We start from the raw sequence: 24,757 nt of genomic DNA on the forward strand, positions 1-24,757 counted from the left end.
AACACTGTCACAATTGATAGCAATTTCTCAATGGTGTATATGTATTCTAAAAAAAAAGAGGAGAAAGAGAGAGAGGGAGGGAGAGAGAGGAGGGGAGTGGATGTCTGTGGATGAGCCTATAAAAGTTTCTTTTGCATCCAGCTATATAAATTAACTTGGCTCTAGGTATTATTTAAAAGGATTCAGTGTTCAATACATTGGGTAGTGTTATGTTAGTGGGTGCCTACTATTTTAAGTATAATTGGAGATTTTGCTTGTTAAATAGTATATTGCTGAACTACTAGGACCATTTCATGATTTCAGTGCTTTACTCTCAAAAGTCCTTGTCTTGGGCTTCTCAGCTCATGTTGTTCCAAAACAGTAACTAGATTTAGCTCTTTGCTTATTTGATGTCAACAATCTTCCCTTACCAGTTCAAATTACACCTCCAGGTATCCAACCCCCTCTGCCACCACCTCCCATCCTGCACGCACAGTCCCTCAATCAGACCTCTTTTGTGGAATCAGGGCCAATGCTTCAAGGTTTGCCATATTTTGCCTTCTAACATATTTCCAGCAACACAATATTAATATTTGTAAGTGGTTTCTTTTTCTCAATTTATTCAAGAGGTTTTACTCATGGTGTTTGTCCAAGTGATTGATGCAGAGTATCCACAAGGCCAGCAATAATTTTTTTAGGTGGACTCTACTTTCTCTAATCCATTCCCTGTCTGGCAACTTTGGGCTATAGTAGATATTATTATTCTTATAGGACTCAAAAATTATGCTTTCTTCTTGTGCCTCCTTCTTATCTTCTAGAGCTGCCCATAGCTGTCCTACTTGCTAGCTATAAAACATGACTTAAGATATTTGTATTTCATATCCAAGGACTTGAGCAGTAGAGCTATTCCACAGTGAACATGGACAGTCACCAAGTTATCTGAGACATCTTTGTTTATTAAAGTCATGATTGTGTCCAAGTCAATTATTTGTAAGAAAACAGGTAATTTTTAAAGGAATGGTGTTTTAAAGAATTCCAATATTTTTTTTCTTAAAAATAGTTGACCCCACATCTCTCACTGAGAGTAACACCAAATCAATTTTTAAGCATAATCTGAACTGCAGTATATTGCTGATTGTACCATCCTGGGGTAAGACACACCCGTCACAAACAGCACTAAGAGGAAATACATCACTACGCTCCAGAGTTTGGAGTCATATTTGGCCTGGCTCCAGTGATTACAATCTTAACCACCACTTTTGAGTTCCCTTGCTTTTATAAAATGTCAAAGCACTATACAACTTTAATAAGAGAGTGGTACAGCCATAATAATAGATAAATACATCAGTGGAATAGAAAGCAGATTCCAAAAAGACATTAATGTTTCTGAGAGGATTTGTATACAATGATGGTAAGAAAAAGATGAAGTATTCAATAAATAAGGTTGGGAAAACAGAATGCTGTGGAGGGAAAATAAATTATAAGTAAGTATATAAATTTCACTTCAAATAATATACAAAGATAATTTGGGGGTGAATTAAAAAAAAACTAAGAGTAAAAACACCAAAATTATGAAGAAAACCAATAGAAATAATGTGAAATTATTAAAATATGATTGTACTTTCATTTCTATTTTACACAATATTATTCAGGCATTAAAAATAAGGTTTATCTATGTGTGCTAATAAGGAAAGACATCTATATTAATTTTTAATTATTTTTTAATTATTAAAATTATTTTCTGATAATATGAATAGTATTATTTCCTTTAATGTAATATATGTGAATATATCAACACATACAGACGTTCATGCACACACACACACACACATACACACACACAGAAATAGGTGAGGAAGGATAACTAACCCTCGATGCTAACAGGAGACTGGTAAGGAAAGGGTTTGTGGGTGAAAGGGATATTATCTCTTTTTCATTTATATTTTACTCTCCTGCCTCCTCTGTACTATTTTGTTTTTAAAGATTAAGCAGAAACTCTCATTCTTTTGAAATAAAAGAACGTGCCATCCCTTCAAATAAAAAATATAATATTTGATGTTATTTCATGCTGATGAAATGAGACAAGGCGAACATCATCAGTTACTTCCAAAAGTCCTTCTTGTGCCATTGAGTGAGCTATCATTTCTCCCCCGCACTGAGCAACAACTTCGTCTCCCGCCTGCAGTGCAGTGCCCATGCCCATTGTTTTCTCCAGTTGGTCTTCCCAGAGAAGACATGTGCAGATCAAGAGCTGCAAACCCTAGCCGTGTCACCTGCAGTGTCGCTTCTGCAGATTCCCCTCCTACCTCGATTGCTGTCATGTTGTAAAACCCTCTGTGGTTTTTCGGACATGACATGGCCCATTTTTTCACTTAGTGTCTGCTCCACTACTCTGTTAGCATCATGAGGACAGAGGCCAAGTCTGTTTTGTTCCATCCAAAAGCTCCATCATCTAACACAAAGCCTGGCATGAAGTTGATAAGTAGATAATATGTTAAAGAATGAATGCATGAAAGAATGAATTGCATGAATGAGTGAATTGCCTGAATAGGCGAATATGGGTTAAACGAACGAATGGATCGAGACAAATACCATGAATTACAAACTAGATCCACCAAAAAAATAAAAAAATAGAAAAACAAAGTAGATCCACCAAGGAGAGTATAGAAACCATGACTACCATTTTCACACAACCAGAGGGGACGTAATACATCTACCAGGGAAGAAGCATCAGTGAGAGAACCCAATCTCCTGGTTCTTAGAGTCTTTTTGCCCGAGAAGCACTCCAAGAAGGGCTAGTGAAGAAGGGCAGATTTGTCATCTACGAAGCTGCCTGCAATTTCCAGCCCTATTTCGGGTCAGGCCTGGCAAGATAGCAGAATGCCCCGGGGGAGCTTCTTTGATTCTGTAAATGAATGTTCCAGGGAAACATCCTGGGGGAAGACACAGCCCTTCAGAACCTGGAAGAAGGGAGGGAAGGAATTGCATAGCCCTCCCGGCAATGCGACCAGCTTCTTTCCAGCCAGCGGTGGCAGAGGGGGCCCCAAGGGCCCTTCCATTGGCTTGTCTCCCTCAGTTTCCCCTGGTCCCACTTGCTGGCAGCTGCCAGCGGGGCACGGGGAGGCCCAGCAGCTTGTAGAGATGCGCTCTCCTGCAGTGGCCTCTGCTCAGCCTCTGGGAGCCGGGGCATCCCCCAGGACCCGGCCTGACCCTGGGATCATGAATTATATTCCTTTTTTGTTTTTTTTTTAATTAATTATATTCCTGAATCCAAACGTGGCCTTGAGTCCTAAACTCTCTCTTCACCAGCCATTGTATTCTAGATGCAGAATGGGAGCGGAATTAAAAGGTCCTTAAAACTAAGATGCTACCCTTAAGGCTCAATCCTCTCAAACCAAGGGGAAAACTCAGAGGCCCCTTCCTTTTCCATCCACTCGGTTAATGATAGATGAAGGTTTTACAGCTAAACTTTTTCCCTATCCCAGTGGTCTGTGCTCTTGTCAGGAAACGGAAAAGGGTTTCCCTGGACAGTCTCCATTAATCAAAACCAATAGTCATAAAGGCTTTTTTTTTTCTTTTTGGTTTTTGAGTTAAGGGAGGAGAAACCATCTGGAAAGAGAAACTTGACTCTTCAGAAAGGAAACATACTCGGTCCAGCATCCGAACGACATTCTCCCTTTACAGGAGAGGCAAGAGCTTTTTTTAAAAACAAAAACAAAACAAAAAAAATCCCCAATATTATCAAACCCTTTAGCCTCTGGTGTAGTCTTACTGCTTTGGGTTTGCTTGTTTGTTAAATAAATAGAGGCAATTACTTTAGATTCCAGGCTCTCCTTCCTGACTTCAATTACGGTATGGCATTGTCCTAAAATCCCACAGTTGGGAATGGGTGCTCGAACCCATTTCTTCTGGGTCCACCTTTTGTAAATAAAAAATGTCCATGACCACACCTCCCTCATCATTCTAAAATAACTACTTTGCCCCGATGGAGAGTGTAGTGTGACTACGACATTTATTGGTTTACTTAGAGATTTTAGTATTTATTTTGTATATGCCAGAAGCAATCTACAATTACAGAAAATTAACTTTGGGTAAGTTTAACTATACCCTTGTAGCATTTAAACATAATTTAAGACGAGAGGAAATAAGATTACCTTGATATGAGAGAGGAAATACCCTATTTTCTAGCATATAATTGGAAATCTAAGATTTAATTATAAATCAGCATTCTCTCATTTTACTATTTATAGAACAAAAATTATGACCATTCCTGCTACTTCAGCATAGTTCTGTGTCAGCATCTCCACTGGTTCCTCTGACTTTTTGCAGTGGCCTGGAGAGGACGAAGCAAGACTCGGGCAATCAGCCCGGTCTCAGCCCCAGAACAGCAGACCTTTGCCTCCCCAGGGCCGAGAATCCTGAGCTGTAGTTGGCCCCGTGGGCCCTGCGGGGGGCAGGGGAGTCTGAGCTCTACCTGCTTCCGAGGGAGTAACTGCAAAAATCAGTCCGGGAGCTTCTTCGTTCACTTCTCATTTTCTCTGCATTTTTTAAATGCGGAGCAAAACTCACATGGCCCGAGAAGAGGCGGGATAGTGCAGGCCTGGGACCGCCTGGCAACCAAGCAGGCCTGAGTTCAAGTACCAAGTTCACGACACACTAACTAAATAACTGCACAAGGCGTTTCTCTTCTTGGAGCCTCCCCATCGGACTTTCTCTGTTTTTGTTTGTTGTTTTTTAAAAGATTTTATGTATTTGTTCATGAGAGGCCCAGAGAGAGACGCAGAGACACAGGCAGAGGGAGAAGCAGGCTCCCTGCAGGGAGCCGGATGGGGGACTCGATCCCTGGACCCCGGGGTCACGACCTGGGCCGAAACAGATGCTCAACCCCTGAACTCTCTAGGCACCCTCCCCGCACCCCCCACCCCACCCCCCCAGCACCCCCCACCCCACCCCCCCACCCCCGCCATCAGACTTTCTTTGAGTTTCCCCTTCCGAAATCTAATTTTAAGGGTTGAAATAATGTATATAAAGCAGTTGGCACATATGTACAATGATTACTATTTCTAACATGTTTGATTTTTGATATTGGAAAGTACCATGAAATATAGAAACAGTAAATATTTTCTAAGAACAAAGAAAAGCAAAAGTCCTTCTCGTGTTCTTGTAAATGTAGTTGGCCAAGTGACCTTTGGTTGTTTCATCTAGACATGAAATGGAAGCATCAGTACATTTTTTTCTAAGGCAGTTGTGGTTGATTGGCGAGGATGGGTTTAAATAATTTTTCCTGACAAAATAAGCTGTGACTCTCTATTAGACAATGTGAAGAGATTAGCTTTCATTCATGTGCTAAAACTGGTATGACTCGCATCTTAAGAGAAAGCCTGGTCTTAATTGTAGGTTCTCCTTCTACGCATCTCTGTAAGGAAATAGGTCATCATCCAACCAGATGCCTTCAGATTCTCATTATTTTATTCATAAATGCTTATGTGCATTCATTCAGTAAAATGTTTGTTCTTTCATGAGAGAAAACGTCCTCGAATTGCCTGAAATACAAGTCGTATAAAAAACTTGTTTGAGAGAACTAGTATCTAAGGGTAGTTATCTTCCTGTTGTTTCAAGAACGCAGATTTATTTTTCCTTCATTGCACAATACAAACATGTCTGTTGAAGGACACACTAGAAATACAAGATTTTGAAGTCATTCATCCTACTGTCCAAATTTGACTATTAACAGTGATGAACAGCAACCATTGACTTTAGTCACTATGTATATATGTAAACATGCATTGGTTTTTGAAATGATATCATGTAGTTTGGAAACTCATTCTCCTTAAAAAATATGAATCCTGAGCAGCCCTAGTGGCCCAGCAGCTTAGAGCCGCCTTTAGCCCAGGTCATGATCTTGGAGACCCGGGATCGAGTCGGGCTCCCTGCGTGGAGCCTGCTTCTCCCTCTGTCTGTGTCTCTGCCTCTCTTTCTCCCTCTCTCTCTCTCCTGAATAAATAAATAAAATCTTTACCAAAAAAAAAAAAAAAAAAAAATCTTGACTACTCCTTCAGTCACAAATGACAGGATACTTAATCCCATCTGACTTAAAAGAGGAAATTCATTGGCTCTGCTACTGAACGCCACCTAGATGGAGACATGGCTTAACCTAGTGTGATCATCTGACATGTTAGACAACTCTGAGGTAGGCGGGCATACCTGGTTTTATCGAGCTTTCCTTTATTCCACCCTGCAGAGACTGCTTTTTTTACACATTGTGGTAACCCTGGGTCAAGCAAGTCTATCGGTGTCATTTTTCCAACAGCATTTGCTGACTTTGTGTCACATTTTGGTAATTCTCACAGTAGTTCAGAATTTTTCATTATTCTTGTGTTTGGGATGGTGATCTGTGACAAATGATCTTCGATGTACCATTGTAATTGCTTGGGGCCCCCCTGGAACCTTGCCCATAAAAGACAGTGAACTTAATTGATAAACGTGTGTATTCTGAGTGCTCCACTGACGGGCGGTGCCATCTCTCTCCCTCTCCTTGGGCCTCCCTATACCCTGAGACACAACAGTATTGAAATGAGGCCAATTAATAATGGTCCACAATGGCCCCTTCCACTGTTCAAGTGAAAAGAAGAGTCGCATGTCTCTCTTTTTATTTTTTTTTAAATGATCAATGGATTTTTATTGTTATTACTTAAATTCAATTAATTAACATATGATACATTATTATTGGTTTCAGAGGTAGAGGGCAGCGATTCATCAGTCTTGTATAACACCCAGTGCTCATGACATCATGTGTTCTCCTTAATGTCCATCCCCCAATACCCCTCCCCTCCTGCAACCCCCAATTTGTTTCCTATGATTAAAAGTCTCTTACAGTTTGGTTCTGTCTGTGATTTTTGTCTTTTTTATTTTTTCCTCCCTTCCCCTATGATCCTCTGGTTTGTTTCTTAAATTTCACGTATGAGTGAGTTTATATGATAATTGTCCTTCTCTGATTGACTATTTCATTTAGCATTAATATCCTCTAGTTTCATCTATGTCTCTGCAAATAGCGAGATTTCATTTTTTTGATGACTGAGTAATATTCCATTGTGTATATCTACGTACCACATCTTCTCTATCCACTCACCTGTTGATGTTCATCTGGGCTCTTTCCATAATTTGGCTATGGTGGACATTGCTGCTAGAAACATTAGGGTGAAGGTGCCCCTTTGGATCATTACATTTTTATCTTTGGAGTAAACTCTCATAAGTGCAATCGTTGGGTCCTAGGGTAGCTCTATTTTCAAATCTTCGACGAAGATCCATACTATTTTCCAGAGTGGCTGCACCAGCTTGTGTTCCCACCAACAGTGCAAGGGGGTTCCCCTTTCTCTGAATCCTTACCAATATCTGTCATTCTCTAATTCGTTCATTTTAGTCATTCTAACCAGTGTGAGACGGTATCTCCTTGTGGCTTTGATTTGTATTTTCCTGATGCCAAGTGATGTTTAGCATTTTTTCATGTGTCTGTTGGCCATTTATATGTCTTCTTTGGAGAAATGTCTGTTCATGTCTTCTACCCATTTTGTGATTGGATTATTTGTTCTTTGGGTGTTGAGTTTGATAAGATCTTCCTCAATTTCTTTCATAAGTGTTCTATAGTTTTTTGAGTGCAGTTTCCTTTTCCTTACTGGTTAGGTTTATTCCTAGATATCTTAAGCTTTTTTGTGCAATTGTAAATGGGATCAACTCCTTAATATCTCTTTATTCTGTCTCATTGTTAGTGTACAGAAATGCAACTGATTTCTGTGCATTGATTTCATATCCTGCCACACTGCTGAATTCCTGTATGAGTTCTAGCAATTTGGGGGTGCAGTCTTTTAGAGTATCATGTCACCTGTGAAGAATGAGTTTGACTTCTTCTTTGCTGATTTGGATGTCTTTTATTCCTTTCTGTTTTCTGATTGCTGAGGCTAGGACTTCTAGTACTATGTTGAACAGCAGTGATGAGAGTGAACATCCCTGACCTTAGAGAAAAAGCTCTCAGTTTTTCCCCATTGAGGATGATATTTACTGTGGGTTTTTCATAGATGGCTTTTATGATATTGAGGTATGTTCCCTCTATCCCTGCACTGTGAACAGTTTTAAACCAGAAAGGATGCTGTACTTTGAAAATACTTTTTCTGCATTTATTAAGAGGGTTATATGGTTCTTGTCCTTTCTTTTGCTAATGTAGTGTATCACATTGACTGATTTGAGGATGTTGAACCACCCTTGCAGCCCAGGAATAAATCCCACTTGGTCATGGTGAATAATGTTTTTAATGAACTGTTGGATCCTATTGGCTAGTATTTCCATGAGAATTTTTACATCTAGGTTCATCAGGGGTACTGGTCTATAATTCTCCTTTTTGGTGGGGTCTTTGTCAGGTTTTGGGATCAAGATAATGCTGACCTCATAGAGTTTGGAAGTTTTTCTACCATTTCTATTTTTTGAAATAGCTTCAGAAGAATAGGTATTATTTCTTCTTTAAATGTTTCCCAGGCTTCCCCTGGGAAGCCATCCAGCCCTGGGCTTTTGTTTGCTGTGAGATTCTTTTATTACTGCTTCAATTTCCTTGCTGGTTATGGGTCTGTTCAGGTTTTATATTTTTTCCTGTTTCAGTATTGGTAGTTTATACGTTTCTAGAGATGCATCCATTTCTTCCAGATTGCCTAATTTTTTGGCATATAGTTGTTCATAATATGTTCTTATAATTGCTTGTACTTCTTCAGTATTGGTTGTAATCTCTCCTCTTTCATTCATTATTTTATTTATTTGGATCCCTTCTCTTTTCTTTTTGATAAATCTGGACAGGGGTTTATCAATCTTTTTAATTCTTTCAGAGAACCAATTCCTAGTTTCATGGATCTGCTCTACTGTTCTTTCAGTTTCTGTTTCATTGATTTCTGCTCTAATCTTTTTTAATTCTCTTCTCTTCTCCTGTTGGGTTCAGGCTTTATTTGGTGTTCTTTCTCCAGTTCCTTTAGTGTAAGGTTAGCCTGTGTATTTTAGACCTTTCTTGTTTCCAAGAAAGGCTTATACTGCTGTCTACTTCCCTCTTAGGATCACCTTTGCTGCAGCCCAAAGGTTTTGAACAGTTGTGCTTTCATTTTCATTTGTTTCATTGAATTTTTAAAAATTCTTCTTTAATTTCCTGATTGACCCATTCATTCTTTAGGAGGATGCTCTTTAACCTCCACATATTTGAGTTCTTTCCCAATTTCCTCTTGTGATTGAGCTCCAGTTTCAAAGCATTGTGATCCAAAAATATGCAGGGAATGATCCCAATTTTTTGGTACTGGTTGAGACCTGATTTGTGACCCAGTATGTGATCTATTCTGGAGAATGCTCCATGTGCACTCGAGAAGAATGTATATTCTGCTGCTTTAGGATGGAATGTTCTGAATATATCTGTGAAGTCCATCTGCTCCAGTGTATCATTCAAAGCCCTTGTTTCTTTGTTGATCTTCTGCTTAGATGATCTCTCTATTGTAATGAGTGCGGTGTCAAAGTTCCCTACTATTATTGTACTATTATCAACATGTTTTTCTTTTTAATTTTGTTATTAATTGGCTTACATATTTGACTGCTCCTAAGTTAGGAGCATGAATATTTACAATTACTAGGTCTTCTTGTTGTATAGACCCTTTAGTTATGATATAGTGTCCTTCCTCATCTCTTTTTACAGTCTTTGGTTTAAAAGCTACTTTGTCTGATAAAAGGATTACCACTCCAGCTTTCTTTAAATGTCCATTAGCATGATAAATGGTTTTCTACCCCCATTTTACTCAAAACAAGGCCAAGGTCACAAATAAGTCTTTTGCAGACAGCACATTGATGGGTTTTGCTTTTTTATCCAATCTGATACCATGAGTCTTTTGACTGGGGGGGTTTAGCCCACTTACATTCAGAGTAATTTTTGAAAGATACGAATTTTGTGCCATTGTATTACTTGTAAAATCACTGTTTCTGTATATTTATTGTCTCTGTTCCTTTCTGATTCATGTTACTTTTGGGCTCTCTCTTTGCTTAAAAGGACCTCTTCTAATATTTTTTGCAGGGCTAGTTTGGTGATCACAATTTTTTTTTTTCTTTTAGTTTCTGTTTGTCCTGGAAGCTTTTTATTTCTCCTTCTATTCTGAATAATATCTTAGATGGATAAAGTATTTTGGTTGCATATTTTTCTTATTTAGCACCCTGGATATATTATGCCTGGCTGGCCTGGTCTGTGTGGATAGGTGGGCAGCCAGTCTAATGTTTCTACCCTTGTAGGTTATAGATCTCTTGTCCTGAGCTGCTTCCAGGATTTTCTCTTTGTCTCTGAGATTCACAAGTTTCACTATTATATGTTGGGGTGTTAATCTATTTTGATCGCTTTTGAGGGAGGATCTCTGTGCCTCCTGGACTTGGATGTCTGTTTGTTCCCCAGATTATAGAAGTTCTCTGCTACAATTTCCTCCAATATACTTTCTGCCCATCTCTCTCTTCTTCTTCTGGGATCCCAATTATTTTAATATTGTTTCACTTTATGGAATCACTTATCTCTCAAAATATCCCTCTCATGATCTAGCAGTTCTTTATTTCTCTTTTTCTCAGATTCTTTATTCTACATTGTTTTGCCTTCTATATCACTAATTCTCTCTTGTGCCTCATTTTTCCTAGCTTTTAGAACCTCCATTTTTTATTGTATCTCATTAATAGCCTTTTTTTATTTCAACTTGATTAGACTTTAGTGCTTTTATTTCTCCAGAAAGGGATTCTCTAGTGTCTTCAATGCTTTTTTTTAAGCCCAGCTAGTATCTTTGTAATCATTATTTTGAACTCTAGTTCTGACATCTTACTTATGTCTATATTGATTAGGTTCCTGGCAGCCAGTACTGACTCTTGTTCTTTTTTGAGGTGAGTTGTCCCATCTTATCATTCTGTCCAGAGAAGAAAAGACAAACGAGAGAACAAAATTCTAAAATGACAAAACAAACCCACAGAAATATACACTAAACAAATCAGAAGAGACCTGAAACTGAAAAAAAAAAAAAAAAGTAAAAAAACAAGAAAAGAGAATATAATCAGATAGGTGAACAGAATACAGCAATACACTGGATCCTGTCTGTATTTTGGTCCATTTTTTAGAAAACTATATCTCAAAATTGTAATGAAAGAAATACATATATATGTATATATATACATATATTTTGTATATACATATATTCAAAAAAATTAAATAAAATGAAAGGATAGAATATAACTGTAAAAATGAAAGTTAAAGGACAAAAAAAAAAAAAAGAAGGAAGGAATATAAATGGACAGGTAAACAGAGCAGAGCAATACACTATATCCTGAGTGTATTTTGGTTGGTTTGGTAGAAGAAACTACATCTCAAAATTTTTACTCTTTACTCAAAAGTAAGGAAAGAAAAACATTTGTATACAAAAATAAAATTACATACTTTGACAAAATAGAATGTACCTGTAAAAATGAAAATTAAGAAAGATTTTAACAAAACAGAAGAAACAAACAAAAAAAGTAAATAAATAAGGGAGAATAAGGGGGAAAAAAGCTACTATGATTAGACCGGTGAAAAGAACAGAGCCACACACTAGGTTCTGGGTGTATTCTGGTCTGTTAGAAGAAACTGCCTCCCAAAATTGTAAAGAAAGAAAAAAATAGATATATAAATAAAATTACATATAATGGAAGGATAGAATGTAACTGTAAAAATAAAAATTAAAGATTTGTTTTAAAAGCATTAATAAAATAAGAAAATGGTTTAAAAAGGAAAAAAAAATTGAAACTGAAAGACTAAAGAATCATGAGGGGAAAAATACATGAATTCTATAGATTATTTTCCCCTGGCATTGGAGTTTTACAGTTCTGTATGATTGGTAAACTTGGTCTTATCTGATTGTTTTTGCTGATCTTCTAAGGGAGGAGCTTATTGTGCTGATCCTCAGGTGTCTTGCCCCAGGCAGAATTGAGCCGCCTTTGCCAGGGGCCAGGCTAACTAATCTGCTCCAGATTATTCTATGTGGGTTTTGTTCCCTGAAGGCTTTCCCCCTTGCTTTAGAGGATGAGAGTGAAAATAAAATGGTGGCCTCCCGATCTCTGGCCCCAGACTTGACCATCCCTCAGTGCGCCCTCAGAGAGAAGCAGTCACTCCTGTCTCCCTGGTCCCTGTCTGCACTTTGTGCTCAGCAGCCTGTGAAGCACAAGACTCTGCTTTGAGTCCCCAAACCTGCAGACTTCTGCAGCACACATGTGTGTCCTGCTCCTCCTGGGAGAGGAAGGAGAGCCTTGTTGGTTCTGCTGCTTGCTGGGCCCCTACTCAGAGAGTGATCCCACCAACTGTGCCCCAGTTCACGCTTGATGGCAACCCCAAGCTGAGAGCCCCTCCTGGACTCGCTGATTGTAGCCAGCTTCCTCACTCTGATGCCTGGAACTCTGTGGCTCTTAGGCACCCCCGGTCTTCCTGTGACCCCCGGGATCCTGAGACCACACTCTGCCACCTATGATTCCATCCCTGCTTTGCCACCTGAGCTCCTTTCAGGCAAGGATGTCCCTCACCTGAGCAGACTTCCAGAAGTTTTGATTTTGTGCTTCACTGCTATATCACTTTCCAGTAGCCTTCTGCTGGAGGCTCCCTCCCCCAGGTCTATCTTCCCATGTAGCACCTTGGATTCATTTCCCTGTACCTTCTACCTTGCAGAAAGTGGTCGCTTTTCTCTTTGTAGAGTTGCAGCTATCTCTGGTTGAGTTTGCAGGTGTTCAGAATGATTTAATAGCTATCTAGCTGAATTCCAGGGACCAAACCAAACTAAGGTCTCCTACTCCTTTGCCATCTTGCACCACATGTCTCTCACTTTAAATCAAAAGCTACAGATGATTAAGCTTAGTGAGGGAGGCATGTTGAAAGCCAAGATAGGCTGAAAGCTAGACCTTTTACTCCAGTTAGCCAAGTTGTGACTGCAAAGGAAAAGTTCTTGGAGGAAATTAAAAGTGATACCCCAGTGAACACACTAATGATAAGAAAGGGAAATAGCCTTATTGCTGATATGGAGAAAGTTTGAGTGGTCTGGGTAGAAGATCAAACCAATCACTACATTCCCTTAAGCCAAAGTTTAAGCCAGAGCAAGATCCCAGCTCTCTTCAGTTCTATGAAGGCTGAGAGAGGTGAGGAAGCTACAGAAGAAATTTTGAAACTAGCAGAAAGTTTGGTTCATGAGGTTTAAGGAAAGCAGCCATCTCCATAACATGAAGGTGCAAGGTGAAGCCACAATTGTTGATATAAAAGCTACAGCAAATGATCCAGAAGATCTGGCTCAGATAATCTATGAAGGTGACCACAATAACAACATGTTTTCAGGGGAGATGAAAAGCCTTCTGTTGGGTGAAGATGCCATTTAGGACCTCTGCAGCTAGAGAGAAGTCCATACCTGGCTTCAAAGGACAGACTGACTCTTGTTAGGGGCTAATGCAACTTATGAGTTTAAGTTGAAGCCAGTGCTCACTGACCATTCTGAAAATCCCAGGGTCCTTAAGGTTTATGCTAACTCTTGCCTATGCTCTATAAAGGGAGGAATAAAACAGTATGAAAGCAAATGTGGAGGCCGAGAAAAATCAAGGTCATTCCACCTCAAGTTTAGCATTAGCACAAGTACAGCCATCTTAGGCCCCTGTGAATAAGAGCTGAACTTTACAGGAAAAGCTGCAGAATGTCCTCAGCAGGGAATCTCATATCAGAAAGACAACAGAGCTCAGAATTGCCCTCGGCCAAGAATGGCAGAGAATCTCATATCAGAAAGACAACAGAGCCCATGCCCATGGTAGAAAGTCCCATATTAGAATGAGAACAGAGCTCAATGCCCTTGAAAGCCCCATATCAGAATGTAAGCAGAACTTGAGAAATTCCTCCACCCCTTCTGAAAATTCCCTAGACCAGCCCCCCAAAAAAACAGCTGTAACCCACTTTGGGGTCCAAGTCCCTGCTCCACTGTGTCGGGTATACTTGGACCCAAGCTCGAGTTTGCAAATAAACCCTTGTGCACTTTCATCAGTGTCAGCTCCTTGGTGGTTTCTCAGATTCACAATCTTGGGCACAACACACATCTGTTTATAATATGGTTTACTGAATATTTTATGCCCACTGTTGAGACCTACTGCTCAGAAAAAAAAAAAAGATTCCTTTCAAAACATCACTACTCATGGGGCAAAGTCACCCATGAGCTCTAATGGAGACATGCAACAAGATTAATGTTGTTTTCGTGACTGGTAGCACAACTTACATTCTGAAGCGTGTGGGCCAAGGGGTAATTTCTACTTTCAAGTCTCATTATTCAAGAAATATATTTTATAAGGCATAGCCACCATAGACAGTGATTCCTCTGGTGAAACTGGGCAAAGTAAATTGAAAACCTTGTGGAAAGAATTCACCATTCTAAAGAACATTTACAATTCATGGGAAGAGGTCAAAACATCAACATGAATAGTTTGGAAGAAGTGGATTCCAACCTCAAGGATGACTTTGAGGGGCTTATGGCTTTAGTCAAGGGAAGTAACTGCAGATGAGATGGAAACAGCAAAAGCACCAGAAATAGAAGTGGGGCCTAAAGATTGTAGCCCCTAAAGTAGGGCTGCAATCTCATGATAAAAACTTAAGAAAATGAGGAGTTGCCTCTTATGGGTAAGGCTGCTTCTTATGGGTAAGAAAGTGTATGTTTTTGTTTTTGTTTTGTTTTGTTTTTGAGATGGAATCTACTCCAATGAAGATATTGTGAAGACTGCTAAAATGGCAGCGATGAATTTAGAATATTACATACACTTAGTTGATAAAGTAGCGGCAGGAGTTGAGAGGTTTGACTCCAATTTTGAAAGAAGTTCTGCTATACTTGAACGCCAAATGGTCACATGTTACAGAGAAATTGTTTACAAAAGGAGGAGTCAGTTAATGCAGCAAACTTCGTTTTCTTATGCTGAGAAATTGCCACAGCCACCTCAGCCTTCAGCAACCACCACCCTGACCAGTCAGAAGCCATCATCATCAAGACCAAGACCTCCCACCAGCAAAAAGATGATGACTCTCTAAAAGCTCAGGTGGTGGTTAGTATTTCTTAACAATAAAGCATTTTTAAACTAAAGTATGTATATTTTTTAGACGTCATGCAATTGCTCATTTATAGACTTCAGACTAGTGTAAACACAATTTTCATTTGCACCAGGGAAACAAAAAAATTCATTTGACTTTATTGCGGTGCTCTGGAACCGAACCCGCAATATCTCCAAGGTAAGCTTGTATACTGTGAAGCCAAACACAGATGTCCTCTCTGTAATACAAAGTAAATATTGTCACATGTAATTGAAAATCGATATCATTGCATATCAACAAATGTGCTCTTATCACATATGGGGGGAATATTCTATTTTTTAGATATTTTGTGATTTACTTAACCAGTTTCCTATTGAACACATGAAGCAAGTATAAAGTAGCGATTACAAAGACCAACTCAAAAACTACCTGGCTCACTTTGGGCAGGTTATCTAACTTCAACGCTCTCATCTGTAAAATGAATGTAAAAATGGAATTGACGTATGGAGTTATTTTAAGTGTGAAATGAATAAATTCATGTAAATTACTCAGAGCAGTTCCTGGTAGGTAGTAAGTATTCATTAAAGGGAGATGGTATTATTACTATTACTTCTTAATGTCAGAGTGAATAATATATTTCCACGTAAGAGGGAAGAATTTCAGCACATTGTTCCTATCCTCTGTCCTCTTTACTTTTAGATGCTTAGATTCAGAATCTATGATAGTGTTATTAGATTTGTAATCTGTATGAGAGTTATTATAGTTTTAATCTTTATCTTACAACTTCACATACTTGAAAAATATTTTGACATTTGCATTTTTTGAGGCTAACCCTATAGCTTTATGTGCCTGAGTTTAGAATGTTTTAATGTTGACAATCAGCACCACTTTATAGCATTGTCTCTGTCCAGCTGCTCATTTTATTTTCTTTCTTATAGTATATAAGAAATATTTTTCAAGGAAGATATGTAGGCATTATATGTTCTGAACCTATTTATACTTGAGTATGCATTTCTGATTTCTTTACACATTAAAAAAAACCAAGTTGACTGAGGACGAAATTCTTAACTTAAAATTGTTTCTTTTTGAAACCTTGTAGATTTGATTCTATTACTATTGGCGTTGTTGCTGGTGCCTTGGCATTCTGTTATGCATGTTGAGACCCCTTTTTTGTTTCATTTGAGAGTAAACTGTCTTCCTTGAACCCTGTGTGGTTTTACTCTAAACTTTGGCCAAGATGCACTGAGGCAGAAGTCTTTTTCATTAGTATTGCTTACAGCATGGTGGTCTCCTTCAGTGTGCAGCCCCCGAAGGAAAGTTTTCTTCTGTGGTATTTTTTATTGTTTTTCCTATTCCATTTGTGGATTTTTTTTGTTCTTGTTTTTGTTTTGTTTTGTTTTGTTTGCCACGCAGTTACACAACTAGTTTTCTGCCCTCCCCCTTCTGTATAAGTCACTGGATGGGATATCTTCCATTTGTCCCACAGATCCATTCTCCATCCTTCTCCACTATGTTCTGTGCTCTGGGAGACTGACCTTTGTGACTGGATAACTGTAACTGGATAACTTCTGCCTTCTGGTTGTCTATGACCAGGGAGGGATGTGTTCAGAGCGTAGGAGGGCAAGAAGATTGGTATTTATTCCCTTAGCTCCATCCCTGCTGGATCAAGGCTGGGCTGTGCCTCAGCCACGGCTTCTGCAAGACTTTCACTACTGCCTTCCCTAGGTTACATTATTCGCTGCACGCTCAGCCTTTGTGACCCAGGGATGATAAGTGGTCTACATTATTGCTAGTTCTAGATGCTTTATCAATCTTTACTGGCTTCCCTTAACCTTACCCACACCATTACGTAGTTCTTTCATTCACCCTCAATGATTTTACTTGATTATCTATTTATTTCCAGCAAGAATGTTTTCTTGTTTATTAATATAACCCTTTTTCCCTCTAATTTTCTTCATACTCTCTCCTCTTCTTTGTTTTGTGAAAGTTTCTTAGTTTTGTATGTGGTAATGGTTCTTTAATGTCTTCAGTTGAGGTATTAATTCTACTATATATATATGACTTAGTGTGTGTGCGTGTGTGTATAGATATACTACCTATATGTAGAAATAAAGTATCCTTGCATTGCTTACTTACTCAGTTTCTTTTTTGCTTCATTTAGATGCTTCATTTAGATTGCTTCTTTTCATTCTTGCTTTGTAGGAGACATGTTTTTCCTTGCTATTTTGTTAGGTTGCCAAGTGTTTGCTGAAATTTTTGCCTAAGGCTATAGACCATTTTCAAAGACAAACTCTTTATCTGGATCTTCTTGTCACCATTCTCTTCTTTTCACAGTAGCTTTCCCTGTCTTGCTGCAGTATCCAGTCTTTCCTCTGAAGTGTCTTGGACTGAGATGAAAGCTTTGCAGTCACAGTTGACCCAGCTGAGACCCGCCCCCCTCTGCTTTCTTCCATTTATTTCCTGGGTTGTATGCTATTTACATACACGCTGACAGCGGGGATGATGCATCCTGGGAAATCATGTGGGGATGGAGCCCGATGGTCACTCAGCTCTTCACTCTTATAGGTCTAAGTGTTCAAGTAACCAAGTACATTAAGACAATTGTGAAAGATTCATCTACTGTTTTTCAGGTGACGCCTTTTTCATGAAACGAAACTGTGATATTCTAAGAAGCCATGTGTTATAATGACTAAGAATACAGGTGTTCTAGGCTCAGCTGTCAACACCACCAGCTACTAGCTTTATGTGAATCCCTTCACAGTGCTTCTGTTTTTCTCAACTGAAAAGTAAAAAAAATAATAGTAACTGAACTCATAGGTTTGTTGTGAGGATGACATGATGATGAGAACAAGTCAAGTCTTAGAACAACGCCACACATCCAGTAAATATCACATAACTGTTTGCCATTATTGCTGTAAGTTGCAGCCTGAGGAGGTTTTCCCTCAATCTGACTCCTTTATAATTAGTGTCAATTATCTGAGATCTCAGCCATGAGTCAGTTGTCAGTTGGTTTCTGATGTTGCAAGTTTTCGGTTTCTTCTCTGTCTGCCCAGGTACTTCATGAAAAAGGCAATGAGAAGTTGGGGAATGATTTTCAGACCTTCTTGGAATAAACAGGACCAATAAGCTGTGATTCTGAGCCATCATTTCTGGTCACTCTGTAAAACTGTTCTCATTAAAATGAATTTTGGAGAAATTTGCTAGCCTTTTTAGATTGAGGCTCAAAGCCTAGTTTATAAAAGTCAACATTGCAATTTAGAATTTGGAGATGTTTTATCCTGAAGAAAAAGAAGAAGTATCTGGTAGGAAACATATACTGTATTATTAGAGGAAAGGACACATCTCTATACAGTCTGAGGCCAAGTTTCAAACCCTTACCTGACTGCCTCCTTCTGTTTAACACTGCTCAAATGAGCCCCACATGTTCCAGTCGAAATCATAAAAAGCAAAGAGTACACTTGCTTTGGAAGTGCTTTCCCTTCCTATCCCCTTCCGTATGCACAAGTTTATGCAGAATGGTTGAAAGAAAAGGAAAAGAGATGAAAAATGACCTCTAACTTCAACTATTAATATTATCCATGTTTTTTACTCATGTTTTTATTTTGGAGTTTCTAACACTGTTTTTGGCTCGTTTGAAGTTCCAACAAAAAGACATTGATTCCATAATAAAAAATGTGAAGCTGTTGAGGGCAATATTAAAATATGAAGCAGCTCAATAAATAATAATTCGTCTGCCAAGGTATCCATATCCGCCTTTGACTTTTTGAGTCCAACTTTTAAATTTCATGTCCTTTCCATAGGTACAGATTTGTAAAGTGACTTTTGATTTAAGTTACCTGGAATTATTAAAAATTACTCTCAAAGAAACTATTGAACTCTTCAATTAGTCTTTACCAAATTAGTATTGTGTACTATCAATATGGTTGTATTTTAAATAGGGTGGATGATTTAAATAAGCCAGAGAACTGACTGAATGTGAATTATACAGGTCCAAAAAATAGTAGGGAAATAAATTGTTTCTACAGTAGCTTTTTATTCAAGTTATGTGATAGTTATCTGAACTCTACACTGGGCATGCTTAGTGTTCTACCAAAACAAGTCAATGACAGAAGAAATTTAGGAAGCAGCAGTGTGTATGTGCCAAACCTGACAGACCTAGGGAACATGTAGTGAAGCAAAGATTTGCCCACTGTCTAATGATTCTAATCTAATATGGAGAACCACAATGAGAAGTTTTGATGGATCAGAAAATTAACAGACCTCCGTTTGGTTGTGGCTGTGTAGATGAAAGCTTGGGGAACTCTCCGAGCCATGTTTCATTTTTATTGGCATGCTTCTTGAGTCTTTACAAAGAATCAGCCTCAGTAGTGTACCTGGAATGTGGGTATTACATGTGTGTGTTTCCCGCAAGTGAAAATTATAAAGACTGTATTATTATTATTTTTTTTTAAAGATTTTATTTATTCATTCATGAGAGACACAGAGAGAGAGAGAGGCAGAGACACAGGCAGAGGGAAAAGCAGGTTCCCTGCAGGGAGCCTTATGTGGGACTGGATCCCAGGTCTCCAGGACCATGCCCTGGGCGGAAGACAGGCGCTAAACCGCTGAGCCACCCAGGGATCCCTAAAAACTGTATTAAATTGTGGAAAGGAGTGAGGCACACATGTGAATGAAAGAAACTTCAGAGACTAAAATAAAGCCAATTGTGTACTTAGAGCTCTTTCTGGCAATATCCTTTGATGAGGATGTTGGAGGAGTTAGGACCTTTCCTGTGTGAGAAGCTGCAGGATAATCATGTCTTTAGCAAAAAAGGCATGCACAAGCTCTGCTGCAAGTTTTGCCTCCAAATCAGTGAAGAGAGAGGTTTTATGTTCCGGAGTTTACCCATACAGGAAGTAATTGAGTTTCTGAAGATGAAAGCCTGTAAAAGGTACTGGGAAATAGCCAACAACGGCTAATATCACTGACAGGATATAATGGATGATAATATATATATATATAATAGAAATATAATCTTTGGGTTACTTGATCTTTCATAAAGAAAGATTTGAAATATACTTAGATAAAAACATAAGTATTTTAATCGAAGAATAAAGTTATGTTTTCAGTGCTATTTTGCTATTTTCGTATTCTTCCCTGATTTTACCTAAAGAGAGAACAATATGAACCACACAGAAAAGTAATATTTTTTAAATGTTATTTAAAAATAAAAGTGATAAATTGTAGGTATGAATCTCAAATTGTTTGGAGCATTTTATGTAGAAGATGGAGTCCCATGTGATCATTTACACTACTTTCATACACACTTTAGCAATGATGTTGCATAACTTTTGTAAAAACAGAAATTCTATGTGCCATAGTTTTTAAAAAATCTGATTTCTTTGTAAATTTAGTAAAGCACAGAGGTTCTGATATTCTTCTTATCATTATTTTACAAAATCTTATTTCTAGGGGTACCTGGGTGGTTCAGTGGACTAAGCTTCTATCTTTGGCTCAGGTCATGATCCCAGGATCCTGAGATTGAGCCCCGAATCAGGCTCCCTGCTCAGTGGGAGTCTGCTTCTCTCTCTCCCTCTGCCTCTCCCCACTGCTTGTTCTCCCTCTCTCTCTCTCTCTCTCTCTCTCTCTCAAGTAAATAAATAATTTTAAAAAATTTAGCAAAATCTTGGGACACCTGGGTGGCTCAGTGTTTGAGTGTCTGCCTTGGGCTCAGGTTGTGATCCCAGGGTCCCAGGATCGAGTCCCACATCGGGCTCCCCTCAGGAAGCCTGCTTCTCCCTTTGCCTGTGTCTCTGCCTCTGCCTGTGTCTCTCATTAATAAATAAATAAGATCTTTAAAACAAACAAATAAAATCTTATTTTTAAACCTCAGACTCAACAATTGAAAACACAGAATAAGTAAAATTTATGATCAATTTTCCTTCTCATTTTTCATGTGTCTTTAAACACCCCAACTTCCTGAATTTGTTCTAAATATTCCTTTCTGCCTTTTTTGTTCAAAATTTATCCCTCTTCCTTCCCTGTGAAAACAACCATTGTTGACTAATTTCTTAGTTTAATAGTCTTTGCTAGAAAACTAATATATATATATATATATATATATATATATATATATATATGATTAGGCCTAAATCAAATGGATGGTAACAGGGTTTGGTTTGGTTTTGTTGTTTTTATGTCACTTTCCCAGTGAGAAAGAGAAAAGCAGTCCCTGACACCCAGGGGCTGGCGGGCAATCACAGTTAGGTTGGTGTTCTCCTGTTAAACTTAACAATCTCACAGAACATCAACACCAGATGAGGGTACTCTGGGATCATGACAGATCAAGGCAAAAACAAGACTACTCTGTAATAGCGTCTGAACATAACAAAACATGAATGTTGTCCCTGTCACAACATACCAAACACCCCTCTGTCCAAATAATATGAATCACTGTTGCACATTTACCAATGACAGCTTTAGTGTCCCTCTCTTCTTCCTTTTTCTCTACTTAAAATTCATCAAGCTACTCAACTATAGAATTAACGCCATTTGCTGACAGCACTTAATCCACTGTGAATGTTCCCTTCCTTGAATCCTTCCCCAAATCACCAAAGATCAGATCCTACAATAGGTCATGCCTAACTCTTTCATGTTGAGATACCTCATGATTCTCTCTTCACAATGAGAAATAAATCCAACCTTATTTGCTATAGGTGTGTTCTTGATGGTCTTTTGTGTGGATGAAATTGAAGCCAGGTAACAACCAAAATTTAACAACTTCCAAAATTCAAACTAGTGAGTGAAGTTTCTGATTTTTGTCTTTTCTTTCTTTAAAGATTTTATTTATTTATTTCACAGAGAAAGAGAGCACAAAAAGGGAGAGTGGCAGACAGAGGGAGAGGGAGAAGCAAGCTCCCAGCTGAGCAGGGAGCCCGACGCAGGGTTCAGTCTCAGGACCCTAGGATCATGATGTGAGCCAGAGGCAGCTGCCTAACTGAGCCACCCAGGTGCCCCTGCAGGTGCTGATTTTCAAAAAATAAATGGACAATATTGAGATTCTATTATTGGTCAGACAAGCTTTCTCTCCAAGATGTAAGAGAATATTGCTTGAGTCCTTACATCCTTTTTCATTTACTCAATCCTTCCTTTACATTCTTTCATTAAACAGATAATCACTGAGTCTGTATACTGTGCCAGGCACCGTATTAGGATAAAGGAATAAACAACAACCAAAATTCCTGTACTCATTAAGGTAACAGGTTAGACCAGATATTAGGAAGATAATTACCTACAAGTGCAAAGAACGAGGAGATTTTTGTCTTATGTGCTTGGATTTTTCCTCTGTCATCACGAAATTACAACTGTTCTAACCAGATAGGTCTTTCTACTTCATGTCATTTTTTCAACACGTGGGGAATAAACAGATTAATTTATATGCTACTGTGTTAAAGGACCTATAAGAAAAATGCTCTCCTTGCTACCATAACTGAGATTTTGGAATAAGTAGTAAACATTAAATATGACTTAAGGTATAATTTTTTAAAAGCTTTTCTTTTTTTTTTTTTCTAAAGATTTATTTCTTTGAGAGAGAGTGTAAATGAGGGCAGAGGCAGAGGGAGAGAGGAAGAAATCCTCAAGCACACTTCCCCATTGAACACAGAGCCTGACATGAGGCTCGACACAGGGCTTGATCCCAGGACCCTGAGATCATGGCCTGAGCCAAAATCAAGAGTCAGACACCAACCAACTGAGCCCCACAGACACCCCTAAAGACTTTTCTGATTCGATTATCTAACCCTAGTACTAAGAGTTTAAATTCCTTTCCTTACCAATGGGAAGCAAGATGAATCTCTTAATCATTTCAGTATTATAAGATATGGAATAGAATAAAGATCAGTTTAAATTATAGCCATTACTCTTTTCAAAGTTTTTAGTGAGTAAATTTCTAGATACTTAGATGGAGAGCTACTGATAATGTTTTCCTATGGTAACAGTGGGAGAATTTTCTTGGCCGAGGATATGGCATCACTCAAGAGGCCACACACTGAGCTAAGTATGTACCAGGTTATATCTCTTAACCTTCATTCATGCCTGTTCATTCCTTCAATTATCCATTTGTCAACCTAAATTTGTTGAGTATCAATAGGTTCTGGTAGGTTCCAGTACCAGTCTATGTACTGGGGACACGCATTAATAAAAAAAAAAAATCACAGACATAAATATAAGGTTACAGCTGTGATAAGTGCTAAGGAGGAGGGGTGCATGGTGCTCGGAGAGTGACTGATGCAGAAAGCAAAAGTGACACTATTGGATGGATTGGGAAGAGCTTTCCTGCGATGGTGTTAATTATGCTAAGATTTAGAAGAAGTGAAGATGTTCATAGCAGGGCTGTCATATATTTTATCATAACCACATCTTAGAAGAGAGAATAGAGTCTCAGGTATATCTAGCAATTGAGAAGTGGGTGAGCTAAGATTTGAACCCCTGTCTACAATTTTTACAACCCATCATGTATCCACCACACTGGGCAACCCTGCACATCCATCCCTTTAGATGTTCTTACTCTGCTGGAACGATGTGTATACACCTGTCTTCCTAATTAAACAGAGATATTCTAGTGGACAGACACTATGGCTTAAATGGCACAAGTTCCAGATACATAGTGTCTTCTCTGAAGGTTGACTAGATGATAAAATAATCTATATGTTCAATGCGATTTTGTTTATTTTAGAAGTTCTTTTTTGGGGAGAAGGGATTTTGGAGAATTTGTATATCTTAAAATATCTATGGAAGTTTCAATTGTTGCTGTTTCTTTCTTCTCTTTTCTCTCAACTGTAGAGGTATTTATCCAAAATCTTTCTACTGAAAGTAGGACTGCACTTAAACCTGTATTTTTTTAAATGGCCTTTGTGGTCTATCACTATTTGAAGGTTTCCCTCTTTGATTTCCTAAGAAAATCAAAGCCAAATTTGTGGTTCATTTTAAAGCATTTGAAGGTCTTGATTCAAATTATTTTTCTTTCTTCATTTTTTGTGTATTTATTTTATTATCTTGTTTTGTATATGTCTTACAAGTCACCTCTAATCCTTCTTGGAATATGGCAAGATATAAATGAATAAACAAATATTATTTTAAAAGGCTTCACAAAAGAATTTGGATTTATAGAGTTTACTTCCATTAAATCTAGTTCCATTATTCTTCTGTTTTTTAAAAAATATATTTTAAATTTAATCTCTATATCAGGGGAAAATTTTTAAAAAAGCTCTTTATGGGAAAAGAAAACAGAAAGGGGACCTAACGGGAATGCATGAAGATGAAGTTAGAGAAGCAGTTAAGTCATGATGATGATGGTGGTGGTAATGGTGATGAAGAAGGCTTAGGGGATAATTGTGTGGATATTTTCTACAGGACCTTTGCATTAACTGTAAATGGTTCTGTCATCTGCTTCCTGATTCACTGTCAAGTGCCAAAATTTAATGGGTAAACAAAAGTAATAAAAAGTGAAGGATATGGATATTAAGACCAGTGAATGAGCAAAGTAAAACGGGGAAAAAAGCAAAGGTAAGGTTGAGTGGAAGGATGGGTGTTTTATGAAGCTGCTGTTATAGAGGATTTTTTTCTATGTCTTATTTTCCTAAAACAAGAATACATTCATGGATTCCATATGCAATTAATTTATTTTGAGAGCAGCTG

At 38.3% G+C, this 24,757-nt stretch overlaps 1 pseudogene; it reads left to right on the forward strand.

The window, feature by feature from the left end:
- Positions 1–6,568: 6,568 nt before the first annotated feature.
- LOC121481876 lies at positions 6,569–15,082 on the forward strand (annotated as a pseudogene).
- Positions 15,083–24,757: the final 9,675 nt, after the last annotated feature.

The sequence above is a fragment of the Vulpes lagopus genome, chromosome 24 (genome assembly GCF_018345385.1).
Source record: "Vulpes lagopus strain Blue_001 chromosome 24, ASM1834538v1, whole genome shotgun sequence".
Lineage (NCBI taxonomy): Eukaryota > Metazoa > Chordata > Mammalia > Carnivora > Canidae > Vulpes > Vulpes lagopus.